We start from the raw sequence: 12,555 nt of genomic DNA on the forward strand, positions 1-12,555 counted from the left end.
GGGGACAGTGTAGAGGGAGCTTTACTCTGTCTCTAACCCCGTGCTGTCCCTGTGCCTGGAGTGTTTGATTGGGGACTGTGCCGAGGAAGTATTAATGCGGAGATTTGTCAATGAGACCACTTGGAATAGAGTTTCAGATTGAATCCTCTGTCTTGGAATCTCTTAGCAACAGGACAGAGGGAGCGGCAGTCGAGTGGTTCCCTGTTAGTCTCCGGAGATTACGATTTGTGAATGGTCAGGAATTGGAGGCAATACGATCCAGACGGAGAGAACAGTGGCCACAGTCTCCAGTTCTCCTGCTGAAATAAAGAGGTCCCTTATTGTCAGAGAGTGGGAGATGGTGGGGGGGGGGGGGGGGGCAGGGGTAGACCTAACAAGGAGGGAATTGTCTCTGTGCAATGCTGAAAGGCATGGGGAGGGAAATATATCTCTGGTGATGGACTCGGACTGTGGGTGACAGAAATGGCCGAGGACAATGCGCTGTATCAGAAGATTGATAGGATGGAAGGTAGTAGAGGTATCCAGGTAGTACAGGAGTCTCCTGCAGCTATCTACAGTGAAGGTTGATGACTTCTCAGGTGACTCTAGCACTGATGCCAGGTTTCTGGTACAACAACTGACCCTGCTGTAAAGATAGCTATATCAGGTTCAAAGCTATAAATTGTAATAGGGAACTGTCTGGTCAGAGGCACAGACAGACATTTCTGTGGCCGTCATCGAGACATCAGGATGGTCTGTTGCCTCCCTCGTGCTGGGATCAAGGATGTCTTGGAGTGTGTGCAGAATATTATGAAAGGGGAGAGTGACCAGCAGATGGTGAACATTGGTACCAGTGATGTAGATAGGGAAACAGCTGATGTTTTGCAGAAAGAAGATAGGAAATTAGGCAAGAGTTTAAAAAGTTAGTCCTCAAGGGTAATGATATCAGAATCACTCCTTGTGCCATGTACAACTGATAGCAGGAAGAGGCGGATAGGGCAGATAAATGCGTGTCTGGTATAAGGAGCAAGGATTCACATTTTTGGACCATTGTTATCTCTTCTGGGGTAGATCTGACCTGTATACAAAGGACAGGTTGCACATGAATTGGAAGGGGACCAATATCCTGGTGAGGAGATTTGCTAATGCTACTCAGGAGGCTTTACACTAGTGTGGGGGGAGGTGAGAGAGATAGACCCTAAAAGGTTCAGAGTAAAGGGATAAATTTGAGGCTGGAACAGTGAATGAGGGGAGCAAGTTAAATAGTAAGTCAGGAACGAGCACAGCAGAGAACGAGGTAAGACTGATGAATTAAACTGCATTTATTTCAATGCAAGAGGCCTGACAGGTAAGGCAGATGAACATATGGCATGGTTGGGAAAATGGGACTCAGATATCATATCTATTATAGAAAAGTGGCTCAGTGATGGACAGTTTAATATTCCAGAGTATAAATGCTAGAGGAAGGATAGAAAGGGAGACAAGAGAGGAGGGGGAGTAGTGTTTTTGGTTCAGCATAACATAACAGTTACATGTCAGGAGGATATTCCTGTGAGAATGCCCAGTGAAGTTACATAGGTGGAACTGAGAGATTATAAAAGGGATGATCACCTTATTGGGATTGCATTATAGGTCCCCAGTTGCCAGAAGGAATTTGAGAAGCAAATGTCAGGAGATCTAAGCTATCTGTAAGAATGATAAGATTGTAATGGTAGGGGATTTTAACATTCCAAACATAGACTGGGACTGCTATAATGTTAAGGACTTGGATAGAGAGGAATTTGTTAAGTGTGCATAAGAAAATTTTCTTATTCAATATGTGGATGTACCTCCTAGAACAGGAGCAAAGCTTAACCTTCTGTTGGGAATAAAAGGGCAGGACATGTGACAGAGGTATCAGTGGGGGAGCACTTTGGGGCAAGTGACCATCATTCTATTAGTTTTAAAATAGTGATGGAAAAGGATAGACCAGATCTAAAAGTTAAATTTCAAAAATGCAACAAGGCCAATTTTGATGGTATTAAACAGAAACTTTCAAAATTTGATTGGGGGAGGCTGTTCACAGGTAAGGGGTGGTTAGAAAGTGGGAGGCCTTCAAAACTGAGATAACAAGAGTTCAGAGGTAGTATATTCCTGTTGGAGTGAATGGCAAGGCTGGTATGTGTAAGAGATGCTGGATGACTAGAAACATTGAGATTCAGGTCAAGAAAAACAAGGAGGCATATGTCAGGCATAGACAGCTGGGATCGAGTGAATCCTTACAGGAGTATAAGGGCGGTATGAGTATACTTAAGAGGGAAACCAGGAGGGCAAAAAGGAGACTTCAAGTAGCTTTGGCAAGTAGGTTTAAACAGAATCCAAAGAGATTATACAAATACGCTAGCGACAAAAGAGTAACTAGGGAGAGAATAAGGGTCCTTAAAGATCACCGAGATTGTCTATGTGTGCAATCACAAGAGGTTGGTGAGATACTAAACAAATATTTTGTGTCAGTTTTTAATGTAGAGAAGGAAATGGAAGTGAGAAATTGAGAAAATAAATAGTGATGTCTTGAAAGGTGTCCAAATACAGAAGAGGAGATGCTGGAGGTCTTACAATGCATAAAGGTAAATAAACCCCTTGGACCTGATCAGATGTTTCCCAGAACTTTGTGATAAGCTAGGGAAATGAATTCTGGGCCCTTGCTGAGATATTTGTATCATCAACAGATATGTGTGAGATGACAAAAGGCTGGAGGGTTGCTAATGTGGTGCCATTATTTAAGAAAGGTGGTAAGAAAATGTCAGGAAACTATAGACTGGTGAGTCTTAAGTCAGTGGTAGGTAAGTTGTTTGGGGGGATTCTAAGGGATAGGATTTACATGCATTTGGAAAGGGAAGGACTGGTTAGGGATAGTCAACATGGCTTTGTGTGTGGGAAATCATGTCTAACTAACTTGATGAATTTTTTGAAGAGGTGACAAAACACTCGGTAGGCAACATACCATCCAGGAGTCTCGTTTGCGACCACAGATTCTCCTGTCTGTTCCTCTAGCCATTGAATCTCCCATTACTATCGTGCTCCTATTCTCCCCCCTTCCCTTCTGAGCCATTGAGCCAGGCTCAGTGCCAGAGACCTGGCCACCGTGGCTTTCCCCTAGTGGGCTCCACCCCCCCCCCCCCCCCCCCCCACCACCATCAGAATGGTAGACATTGTCTATATTGAGGTCGAGAGTGTGGTGCTGGAAACGCACAGCAGGTCAGGCAGCATCCAAGGAGCAGGAGAATTCCTGCAGGATTCCTGATGAAGGGCTTTTGCCCGAAACATCGATTCTCCTGCTCCTCGGATGCTACCTTACCTGCTGTGCTTTTCCAGCACCACACTCCAGACTGATCTACAGCATCTGCAGTCCTCCCTTTCTCCTGTTGTCTATATTGACTTCAGCAAGGCATTCGACAGGGTTCCACATAGTAGACTTGTCAGGAAGGTTAGAACTCGTGGAATCCAAGGGGAGTTAGCCAATTAGATACAAAATTAGTTTGAAAGTAGAGGTTGGTGGTAGAGGTTTGTTTTTCAGATTGGAGGCCTGTGATCAGTGGTGTGATGCAAGGATCAGTGCTGGGTCCACTGCTTTTCGTTCATGTATATAAATGACTTAATTGTGAATATTGGAGTATGGTTAGTAAGTTTTGCAGGTGACATGAAAAATGATGGTGCAGTGGATAGTGAAGAAGGTTATCTTAAAGTTCAATGGGACCTTGATCTGATGGGTCAAAGAGTAGCAGGTGGGGTTTAATTCAGGTAAATGTGAAATGTTGCATTTTGGTAAGGTATACTAGGGCAAGACTTATACTGTTAATTGTTGTCGAATAGAGAGATCTAGGGGTGCAGGTGCATAGTTCTTTGAAAGTGGAACCACAGGTTGTAAATAAAGTATTTGGCACTCCTGCTTTCATGGATCAGGACATTGAATTGAGGAGTTGGGATGTGATGATGTGGCTGTACAGGACATTGGTGAGGCCCTTTTGAAATTCTGCATTCAATTCTGGTCTCTCTGCTGGAGGAAAGATGTTCTTAAACTTGACAGGGTACAGAAAAGATATACAAGGATGCTGCTGGGATCAGAGATTTTGAGATGGAGGGAGAGGCTGAATAGGAATGAGGGTGAAGGAGGAATTGCAAATTAGAGAAGTTGAATTCAATGGCCAATCAAGTACAGAAAGTGAAATTAAGAGAGAAAGGAAAAATAAGAGAGAGACAAGAAAGAAAAAATAAAAGTAATCAATTTTCAAATGTCTATCTGTTAAATTCTTTACAAACTTGCAATGACAAAAGTGTTCCACAAATCATATCCGTGAAAGTTACCTTGAGTGAAATGACTAACAGCAAAGCTTCTGTTGCAAACTTTGTACAAGATGTTCAAGAGAGAAAATGTTTACCTGTCCTCACTAATGTACCTGTTGCAGGTGCTTCCATTAATGACATGATTGTCAGGAGTGAATATCACACCATCCTTCACGGAGACAAAATCTCATCTAATTAAGGTATATTTAACTGGAATATGTAAGATATGATGAAGGGATTGACAATGTGGACACATAGCGAATATTTCCCTTGTGGGGCAATCTAGAATGAGAGGACATAGTTTTAGTCGAAAGGGTGGCAGATTTAAAACAGATGATGAGGAAGTACATCTCTCAAATGGTCATGAATCTGTGGAATTCATTGCTCCAAAGTGCAGTAGATGTTGGGACATAGAAAAAATTTAAGAAGGAAATAGACATTACTAATTTTAAAATTAATAATGTATTGAAGGATTATGGGGAGTGGGCAAGAAAGTGGAGTTGAGGGCAAATGAGATCTACCATGATCATAATAACTTATGGAGTAGACTCAAAGGGCAGAATTGCCTCCTTCTGCACCTAGTTCTTGTGTTGTTCTGTTCACTCTGAGTGTACCTTCCATTATATTGAATGGTATTATCTCCATTCCAATAGACTAGATTCAAATCAGACCGAGCAACTCAAAACTCAACATCAATAAGGTGCTGTGAGGAATAAACAGCAGCATATTCAGTCACCATCACTAGACTCAGGACCCATTAGATCTCTTATTCTAAATGTATCACTGAGCCTGAGGAATAACCCTGGCTCAATAATGAGTGTTAAAGACCATGTCAGAACAGCACAAGATATACCTAAAAGAAACAAGACCACAACACATGACCACTTCCATCCCAGAGCAGAAGATGCATGTGATACATGGAACTAAAATGATCACACAAACAAGGGATCAAATCAAATTCCTGCAATGTACAATATGAATGATGGTGGAAATTAAAGAACTAATAAGAGGAGTAGACAGCACAGAGGTCCCCATCCTCAATGATGGAGGATTTTAGTACATCAGCTCACAAGAAAAGGCTGAAGCATTTGTAAGCATCTTCAGCCAGAACTGCAAAGTGGTTGATTCATTTCAGTCTCTTCCTGATTGGCCCCAGGATCACAGATACCAGTTTTCAGCCAATTTGATTCTCTCTACATGACACGGAGAAAGGTATAAAAGCGTTGGATACAACAAACACCGTTGCGCCCAGCAACAATAAAGCAAAAGTACTGAAGGATTGTCCTTCAGAACTAATTGAACCCTAGCCAAGCTGTTTCAGGACAATAAAAACCCAAACAATTGCTGAGATATGTCCTGTAAGAGCAGGATAAATGTGATCTGACAAAATAGTGCATGATGAATCTATTCTCAATCATTTAAGTGATTAATTATGTTGTCAACAGTGCTATAAAGTAGCACTTGCAGATCAATAACTGGATCTCTGAGGCTCAGTTTATGTTGAGCAATGTTCATTCAGCTTCTGATACCTTATTTCAGTCTTTGTTCAAGAATGGATAAAAAAGCTGAAGTCCTATGATGAGAATGACTGCATTTGACATCAGGGCAGGACTTTACGAATTCTGACATTCAAGGACCCTGAGAAAATGTAATGCAATAGAAATCGGGGGAAATCCTTCCACTGGTCCAAGTCATACCTAGTTCAAAGGAAGATAGCTGTGTTTGTCACGCTATCATGGGGAGCTTTTGCTCAGATGTTCCGTGACTATATCTTAAGCCCATCCATCTTCAACTACTTCATCAATGACCTTCACTTTACTATAAAATTCTGAAGTAGAGATGTTCACTGATGATTGTGTAGTCTTCGATATCAGTTATAGCTGTTCAGATCCTAAAGCAGTCTGTGTCTTAATGGAGCAAGTCTCAGACAACATTTAAGCTTTGGCTAATAATGACAAGTAACATTCATACCACATCTTTGCCTGGCAATGACCAACTCCCAAAAAGACAGAATCTAACCATTCTCCCTGGACATTCGAGGGTGTTACCATCAATAAATCTCCTACCATCAACATCCTCAGTCTTAACATTAACTAGAAACTGAACTGCCTTAGGCAGTTAAACCCTGTGCAAAAACAGAAATTGCTGGAAAAGCTCAGCAGGTCTGGTAGCATCAGTGGAGAGAAATCAGAGTTTAATGTTTCGGGTCCTTAGAACTAATGGTGGCTAGGAATGTAGTGGCTATTTATTCAGAAGATGGGCTGGCGTGAGGAGATAAGGAATAAATGAAAGGTGGAGATAAAGCCCAAAGAGAAAGAAGGAAAATTGAACAGACAAAGGAGTGGATAATGATCAGGGCAGGAGGGTGAATGGCTCTTAATAGGGGACTGTAAGTGGCTAACAATGGGTTGTGTAAAATGTTAGGCTACAAGAACAGAGAATACTGAGTGAGTGACTTAATCCTGACCTCCCAAAGATTTTTACTCATCCACTTGACAGGGATTGGATTTTAGTGGAATATTTCTTAATTTGCCTTTTGGATAAAATTTAGTTTAATTTGACAACCCATTACAAAGTTAAGTACTTACTTGTACAATGTGTCTGCATCTACTTCCATTCACCAAAGCACCTTCAACATCTCATTTCAACCTCTACCCATAAGAAGAACATGAGCAGCAGGCATGTATAAGCATTGTAACCTCCGAGTTCAATTTCAAGTTACACACCTCTTAATCTGGAACTGTACTGCTGAGTCAGTATTTTGAACACTGTCTCCAGCTGCATTCTGCATGTGTATACACTGTATGGGCTGCAGCTGTTTAAAAAGGATGCACACCCTCTCAAGGGCAATTAAGGAGGGCAACAAAAGCTGGCCTAACCAATGATATTAGCATTGCACGAATAAATAAAAAAGACAGCAATTTCACACATCCATTGGTGAGCCGGGTTGGTAAGTTGCTGCTTCTGTGATGCTAACCTTGGAGTTAATGAGGATCACTGTGAATCTCATATCTCTATATGTGAGTGGTGATTACTTTGGATTGGTAGGAATGCTTATTCAAGGAGATTTCGAGTGCCATCTGTGTTTGTTGTGATAGTCTCACACAAACCAACTGCTGGCCTGCAATATGCTCTTACCTTATTGTAAACAGACCCTTTGAAGAGGGATAATGAGGATATTTTAGAAGTATTTCAAGAGTCTCAAGAACATTGAATGTGTATGATATAGTTGTTACATTGTTTATGTGTGGAATGAATACCCAATTTCATCAGCCCAACTTCAGCAGCAAGGGGTTTTAAGTTATATTCCATGATACACTGTTGTATTGTATTTGCTTCAAAAAACAAAACTGCTGCCTTAAGTAAAGTGTACTGTTCTTCTTGTAAATGATGTGTCTTTTGACAGATACTACCTTGCATGTCATGAAATAATGGATAAAGAACCTTATATTACTGAGAACAAAAACTAATATAATTCACAGAGTGGGATAGCCCACAGCCTGGCAGATGATAAAGTTCCTGGAGATGGCAAGGCTCATCATTTGTGGAATGACAATTGCTACAACCTGCATGACCAAGACATCTTCCAACATCAGTATTGGAAGCTGATGTTGAGATAGGGAGACAAAAGCAGTATTGTCTCCCTATCTCAACCTCCTCCAAACATTATCATTCCACAAAGTGTCGAGAAGTATCCTTGTATTTATTTTGTTACCTACATCAGAACAGAGGTCAGAAATAGGCAATTCAGCCTTGGAAGCCTGCTCTGCCATCTCAGGTCTTCACTGAAGCAAAAACAGAAATTGCTGGAAAAGCTCAGTAGGTGTGGCAGCATTTGCGAAGAGAAATCAGAGTTAACATTTCAGGTTTAATGACCCTTCCTCAGAACAGATAAACTTTCACTCTCCGAACTCACCAAAAATGTATCTACCTCAGTGTTCAAAACCTCTACTCTCATCACCTTCTCAGGTCCATAGTTTCAAAGACACCTGAGAGGGTCATTCATTAAAGGAAGAAAAATGCCACATCTCTGTCTTGAATAGGTAACCCTCTTATTTTTTAACAGTGGCTCTAGATCAGGTCCCATAAGAGCAAGCATCCTCTCCACATCTACCCTCTTAAGACGACTCAGGATCTCACATATTTCAATCAAGTCACCACCTCTTACAATTCTAAACTCAAGTAGATACAAACCTGGGCTGTCCAACATCACCCTAAAACACCAATTTATCCATGGAATTATAGATATTCGTCTAATAAAATATCTCTCAATGCTTCCAACACATTTACCTTCTTCCTAAGTAATCAGTACTGTACACAGAGCAGCAATTTCTAGTTTCACAAGTGCCCTGTTTGACTGAAGCATAACCTCTCTACTGTTGTATTCAATTCTCCTCATAATAAATTCTATCAGTTTTCCTAATTACTTGCTGTGTCTGAATACTAACATTTTCTGATTCATGCACTGTATTCCTTCTATATCTCAAGAGCTCTGAAATCTTTCACCATTTAGTTGATATACTTTCATTCTTCCTGTTAAAAAAGATAATTTTATATTTTCCCACAATATTTTTCAGATCTTCTACTCATTTGGACATTCTATAACATCGAGTATAATAAAAGAACTGTGAATACTAGAGAGCTGAAACAAAAACAGAAATTGTTGGAGAAACTCAGCAGCATCTGAGAGAATATAGAGTGAACATTTCAAATCTGGTGACTCTTAAACATTCCTGATGAAGAGCTTATGCTCGAAACGTCGACTCTCCTGCTCCTTTAATGCTTCCTGATCAGCTGTGCTTTTCCAGCACCACACTTTTTGACTTTTCATCTGAGCTTGTTCACCAGAGCTACTGGACTTGAACTGTTAACTCTGCTTTCTCCCCACAGATACTGCCAGACCTACTGGGTTTCGTCAGATATTTCTGGCCTTGGTTTATATCTTCTTGTAGTCACTTCCTGTCTTCGATAGAACATAATTCTTTCAACCAAGTCATTTCTATATTTTGTGAACACGTGAGCTCCCAACACTGATCCCTGTGGCACACCACTCATTACATATATCAAACTGAAAAATACCCCTTGATGTTTACTCTTTGCTTCCAGTGAGATATCTGGTCTTCTATCTACACCCCAAATGCTATCCCCAAAACCATGAGCATTTATTTTCTGCAATTTGATGTCACATTTTATTGTATGCTTTCTGGAGATCTAAGGTCAATACATTGTGGTGAAGATGCAAAGTCAAAGGATTGGGAAGCCTTCAATGAAGAGCAGGGGATAGAAAAGCAATAAGGGGGACTAGATGAAGTATAAGCTATCTGGTCATTTTAAAAAAAAAATGCAGGAGGTTTTTTTAGATATGTGAAAACTAAGAGAGAGACAAGAGTGGACATTGGACTGCACAAAAATTAGACTGGAGAAGCAGTAATGGGGAGCAAAGAAGCAACAAAGGAATTGAATAGATACTTTGCATCAATCTTCACAGTGAAACATACCAGCAGCATACCAGAACTTCAGGAGAATCTGGGGCAGAGGTGAATGTAGTGGCCATCATTAAGGAGATTGTGCTGGGAAGCTGAATGTTCTGAAGCTGGATAAATCATCTGGAAAAGATAGACAATGCCCCAGAGCTCTGAAGGAAATAGCTGAGGAGATTGTAGATGCATGAGTGGTGATCTTTCAGGAACCACAGGAGTCACGGAGGATCTCAGAGGACTGGAAAATGGCAAATGTAGCACTCCTGTTTAAGAAGGGAGGGAGGCAGAAGGTAGACTTTGTAAATTACGTTACTTCCTTTCAAAAAATGATTTAAAGCAAGACAGCCATGCTTCACTCTTTGCATTGATAGGCACGACCTTCTCTGAGGATTTTTTTAAATGTTTCCAGGTCTTTGAGAGTCAAACGACAGCAAATGTTGTGGAAGAAAAGAAGTGTACTTCACTTGCTTTCAAATGGTGAGTGTGACTCCATTGGCTGGAATATTCCAGAAGATTCATTTTAATGTAATATCAGATCTTCAGAAGCCAAAGGAAGGGGAAATTTGGAGATTTATAATGTGTACTGAACATATGACACAGTGCATACTATTGTGTAACTTGATGACTAGTCTGTAGCCTTGTTTTGTTTTGTGCTTTTGTTTACATTTTCCCCTGTGAATAACACAAAACAATATTGCTTTCAGAAATCTACCTTCTACACGGTGCAGCACAGCATTCTATCACTGCTACTTACATATTGTGGTGGCATAGTGTTTACCAATGCTATTAATCTAATGGTCTCAGGGAATATCATGCATTTACAATCATATGGCACCTTTAATATGATGAAAAGTTCAAAGTTGCTGAGCACCATTATTATTTTAAACATTACTGTGACTCATAAAGAGCTACCAAGTCAGATGCTGAAAAACTTGGTCAAAGCGTTAGATTGTGACGAGTGGCCTCAGAAAGAAAGTGAGATCCCAAGAGGTGTAGCGAGCGCTTTCCAGAACTTGGGACAAAGGCAACTGAAATAATGATGGAATAATCATAATTGGGAACACACAAGAGTCCAGAATTAGAGGAATACAAGTACCTAGGGAGCTTGTGTGGTCATACACGAGCACGTGAATGAAGAACAACAGTAGAGCATTCATACCCTCAGACCTGCACCAGCATTTGAAAAGATCATGGTTGATCTGATCATGGCCCTTTCTTTATTTACCTGCCTATTTCCTATGTTCTTAAACTCTAAATTAACAAAAGGGTCAATCTAACTCAACCTTAAAATTTTCCAATTGCCCTGCAAAGAGCTGCTTCTTCCCCACTGTTATCAGACTTATGAACGGACCTCTCATATATCAGAATTGATCTTTCTCTGCATCTTCTCCATAGCTGGAACACTATATTCTTTGTTCTATTCTACATCCCTGAGGTACACTTGTAAGGTGTGATTTGGCTGGTTAGCATGCTATACAATATTTATCATTGTATCTCAGTATGTGTGACTACAATAAATCAAATCAAATCAAATCACTACTCTGGGGAAGGGAATTCTACAGACAAGTGACCCTTTCAAATGGCAAATCCCTTACCTTAAACCTACCTCTCTGATGAGGGGAAGTGTCCTTTCAGCATCCATCTTGTCAAGTCCCCTCAACATCTCATATGCTTCAATAAGATCACATCTCATTCTTCTAAAATCCAAAAGACATAGCAACCATCTTTCCACACAGGAAACTGTTTTACTCTGAGAATCAATTATATCAGTTATGTAAGGATCCCAGGTTGAAGTGTTTTTCATTTGAAGTCACTCATGGGACATGGGTGTTGCTTGCTGTGTCATTCCTAGATTATCTCGAGAAGGTGATGGTGAGCTTCCTGAACCTTTGCAGGCCATGTGTTGTCGGTAGACTCTCAATACAGTTAGGGAGGGAATTTCAGGATTTTGACCCAGTGACATTGAAGGCATGGCAATAAATGTCAGATTGGTGATTGACTTGGAGGGAAACTTGTAGGAGAACTTGTTTCAATGGATCTGCTGCCCTATTTTTTCCAGGTGGTTATGGGTCATGTGTTTGGAAAATGCTGTCAAGGATCTCTGATGAATTTTTCAGTATATGGTTCTGAATGTTTTATCCATTATGAAGACACAGTTACAAAAGGGATCAAATTTAAGAACTAAATGTTCAGGAGGATTCTGGGTAATCCAAGATGGAGGATGGGAAAAATTTCTGGCTGTAAGAGTTGCTCCTTTTTTTTTTGAGGTATTTTAGGTGTTGGAGGTGCTTTCCTCAAATTCCAGGAGCAGCAATTACTGTTTTATATGCTGTTGCATTGTTTTGGAACTTTGGGAAAAAAAAGTCAAAACAGCAGTTTTAAAAGGGAGAAGAGCAGACAAAGGAAACACATGGTGAGGACAGTGCAGGAGACAGATAGAGAGAGAGAGAACCTGCACAGTTACCGCCTTTGCTGTTTGAATTCGTGTATCGCTGGACATCGGAGTGCATCTGGGAAAATTAACAAACAATGAAATTCACAACTAATCTTGGAGGAACTGTTGGGCGAAGTTCACAGCACAGAAGCAGATAAGTTAATTGTAGTTTTAAGTCTATGCAAGAGAGAGGCTGTATTAGTGAGTACAGTGGGTTCTTTCTTGATTATATGTTTTTGGAGATAAGTCTCTTGATTAAACTTAAAATATAAGCCATAGCTATTAATTTAACCTGGGGCAGTGTTGTAGAGGAATAAGACGGTGTTATTTTCTGGGTCT

General features: G+C 40.6%; 1 protein-coding gene across 10 annotated transcripts in view; it reads left to right on the forward strand.

The window, feature by feature from the left end:
* lrrc4ca (leucine rich repeat containing 4C, genome duplicate a) overlaps positions 1–12,555 on the forward strand; it is a 994,912-nt gene that overhangs the window by 386,307 nt on the left and 596,050 nt on the right. The window contains exon 3 of one of the 10 annotated variants that reach the window (XR_006313904.1): positions 10,192–10,259. The exons of the other annotated variants lie outside the window; for them this stretch is intronic. The gene's annotated coding sequence lies outside the window, so the exon portion shown is untranslated. The remainder of the gene's footprint in view (positions 1–10,191; positions 10,260–12,555) is intronic. 10 annotated transcript variants of the gene reach the window in all.

This window comes from Chiloscyllium plagiosum, chromosome 16, assembly GCF_004010195.1.
Source record: "Chiloscyllium plagiosum isolate BGI_BamShark_2017 chromosome 16, ASM401019v2, whole genome shotgun sequence".
NCBI lineage: Eukaryota > Metazoa > Chordata > Chondrichthyes > Orectolobiformes > Hemiscylliidae > Chiloscyllium > Chiloscyllium plagiosum.